The sequence below is a fragment of the Scomber scombrus genome, chromosome 3 (genome assembly GCF_963691925.1).
Source record: "Scomber scombrus chromosome 3, fScoSco1.1, whole genome shotgun sequence".
In the NCBI taxonomy this organism is placed as follows: domain Eukaryota; kingdom Metazoa; phylum Chordata; class Actinopteri; order Scombriformes; family Scombridae; genus Scomber; species Scomber scombrus.
In genome coordinates, this window is record NC_084972.1 from 28,605,597 (window position 1) to 28,609,057 (window position 3,461).

Sequence of the window (3,461 nt, forward strand, 5' to 3'; positions counted from 1 at the left end):
ATTCTGGATATTTCAATGATGGAGAAACAATTGATTATAATCTTTTTAAAGAGGTAATTTAACTTTTTTGTTGAAAAACCAAATGAGATAAGATGAGTATTTTAATATGAAAAGGAAAGGTTGTCTGCGCACTGAAATTTGAAAGCTCTCAAGTTTTTATTATGTTTTGAACAGCAAGGACTTCATCAGACAAACATTTGCATGAACAAGAAAAAAAAATGACAGCCTCACCTTCACTGAGGACATAATGTTACAATAAAACCTTTAATGTGTGGACATCCTCTCCTTTTACTTTGTTGCAGCTGGTTTTTCCTGCACCTGTTTCCAACTAAGGCTGCACCTGCACACTGTCCACTTTTTTTTGCTAATAGCATTTTTATATGTCGTGAAAATGTCCAGAGGGGATCTTTGAAAGAAAGTGTTGGTGGATATTATGAATATGGAAACAAAAAGCAAATTATGCTGATGCGAGTATTCATAGTGTGGTGCTGTAATGTTTTTCACATTAACAAGTCAATTAACCCTCCTATTGTCTTCGGGTCAAGGACCCAGGAGAGCAACAGGTGTTAACTCAAAAATGAGGTATAATTTCATTTAAATGAGGCTTTTTGACCATCATTTCCAAAAATATGTGTAAACCCTTTTGTAATAAGTTGGAATAAAGCTGGCTGAAAAAGGTCTAACACAGAATTGGGTGATAATTTAAACCTTATGAATAAATAAATGAATAAACAGTCAAACCAGATTGGGTTCAACCCAGTCGATGGGAACACAACTGAAGAGTTAAGAAATATCACAAAGGTTTCACTCTTTTTGAATGACTGATGAAAAAAGTGCTCATTGGGAGAGGTGACATCAAGATTAGATTTTGATTTTCATATAGAGATTCACACACATACAGTAAAGCATAAGCGTTCAGACACTCAGATAAAATAGGTGACAGTAAATATAGTGCTCTATATAATAAACAGGGAGAGATTTCAGACAGCCTTATTTTTATAAACTGATAAAATCACATCACTGCTGAGGACTTTGGGCAGAGGCAGAAATAATGTTTGAGTGTTTGTGGAGGGAACATGTGGAGCACCTGGCGGAGTCCCCAAAGAACCCAGCAGGGACATGAAGAGTCCACAGGCAGGCCTCAGTCAGGTTCAAAGACAGGATCTTGTTAGTTTTAGGCCCATATTGCTAACTTGAGGCCACCATGCCGCTGTGTCTCAGCTGGTTGTCAAGGCAACCAAGAAGAGTGAGAGAGAGAGAGAGTTTGGGTTTTGGCTTATCTGGGTGAACTGCAGCAGTTTTTTTCCTCCCCTGCATCTCAGCCCTCTTTCTTCTCTCTCTTCAGTGGCTGGGGCAGCTGGTGGGAGGCGGTGGGTGTTGTGTAGCTTAGCAACTCCCTTGGTGGATGGCGATTGATATGCAGCTTTGTTCAAGTGTCTCTCTCTCTGAGCCAGAGAGGGGGACGCCTGAACAAAGCAGGCCTTATTGAAGCTTCCCCTCCTCCTTCTCTTTGCCCAGGCACAACGACGTGGGAGGACAAATATTTCAGCTCAAAGGAACCGAGACTCAACTTACAGCAGCGGTCCTGAAACTCCGACACCGCCATCATCTGTGAAGAGGCTCCAGGTGGCTCCCAGTGCATTGTGGCTTTCATAGCATTCAAACACAAGTTGTCCGTGTACTCTGAACTTCTTAATTTGGTGGAAATAATCCTGACTCAACTCTGTAATGAACATCTACAATCTTCTTATAGGATCTAATTCATTGATTGAATGTGTGCTTTTGGGTCTAATCTGAGCATTTGGGGTCTGTGACATCAAAAGTAATTGATGTAAGCTACACTAAGGCTGAACTTCAATATATTTGGGGGGTAAAAAGCAAAAACAGCCAATACCAACCTCATATCACCTCAATTTTTTTAAATGAACATTTCGTGAAAATCTTTTTTTTCCCAGCTTCCCCGACATCAATTAGAAGATGGATATTAGTTCATCTCTGTTTGGTCAGCACAGAGAAAGGTGAGAAAGGTGTTGCTTCCATACAGATATACTGATGGACTGATGTTTTGAGTTGTGTTCGATTAATTTCATAGCAAACATAGCACATAAAATTATACCAAAAAATTACAAATTTTAAGCCAGATATTCCTGCACTAACTCAAAACTACAACCCGTCCCAGATTTCCAGAAGAGTCGGGCCTATAGTGGCTGACACTTCATACGATTGTCTAATTTCTGGTCCTGGATGTTCAAATATGAGCCAGTTCTGGCCCAAACATGCCCAGATAATCAGCCATTTACTCAAATATCATCATCTCAGCTTCAAACTCCATAGTTTTCATAACTGGAACAGGAGTGGAGCTATGTGGGGGCTTCTGATCATTATAAGGCACAAATAAATAATTTACTCAGTAATGGATGAATGTAAAAATATAACTACTTCATTTAAACCATTTAAACCATACTTAATGAAAATAAAATTAATGACAAACAAAATAGCTCCTCCATTACAGTAATGTGAGTACTTGTAATTCGTTACTTCCAGCTCTAATTATTGTTATTTATTTATTTCTATGTGAATTCTTTTTCAATAACTTGTTAATAAGGACCAAAATAAATCACTATTAATACCACTAATGTTTGTAATAGTCATACAATGCAATAAAATTCAATTCTGCACACATGAACCATCTAGAAAACTTGGCCTTGGCTCTGGGCTAAACCCCGGATTTGATCTGCCTCTGGTTTTGAATGAAAATTCCCTCGACTTAAGATAACAAAGACCCTGGTTTTATTAAAGTTAGACCACATAGAAGTTTTATAAATCCAGAAACAGGATGTGTTACAGCTAGTTTAGCACTTAGCCTGAAATGCTGCTATCAAAAGGTTAAAAATACACCTTCCAGAGCTGTCAAGATACAAATAATTTACATGTTGTATCTTGTTTTTTTGTGCAGGTGTATACATAGAGATGTAAAGAGGAGACTTTAAGCAGCAGTTAAAACTACAATATCTACTTTTTTTTATTTATTTGTGCCAAGTTATTGTGAGCCATAGATTCATATCTTGTGTGCAGGATATTATCTTGTCGCCTGAAGACAATATAAGATTCATGTCCTTTGTGTATCATCTATCCACAAGATGGATGTTTTAGGTAGATTCATATCTTATCCTGTGTGCAGTATATTATCTTTGACAGTATCTCAGTCTATTAAGATATAAATCTGGTAATAATAAGATAATAATAATATATGGTTCAAGATATGAGTGTTAGGCGACAGATAGTAGATTGCGTGTCACTGTCAATACACTTCAATGTATTCACAAAGTTATAAACATTTTCTCCTAGAGGAAAAACACATTTTATAGATCAATATATTAAAAAGGAGGAAAAAAAAGTCTGAGAAAACCCGGAAAATACTGGAGTAAGTAAGGAATTCTTGTCTGCGCTCCCCAGCAACT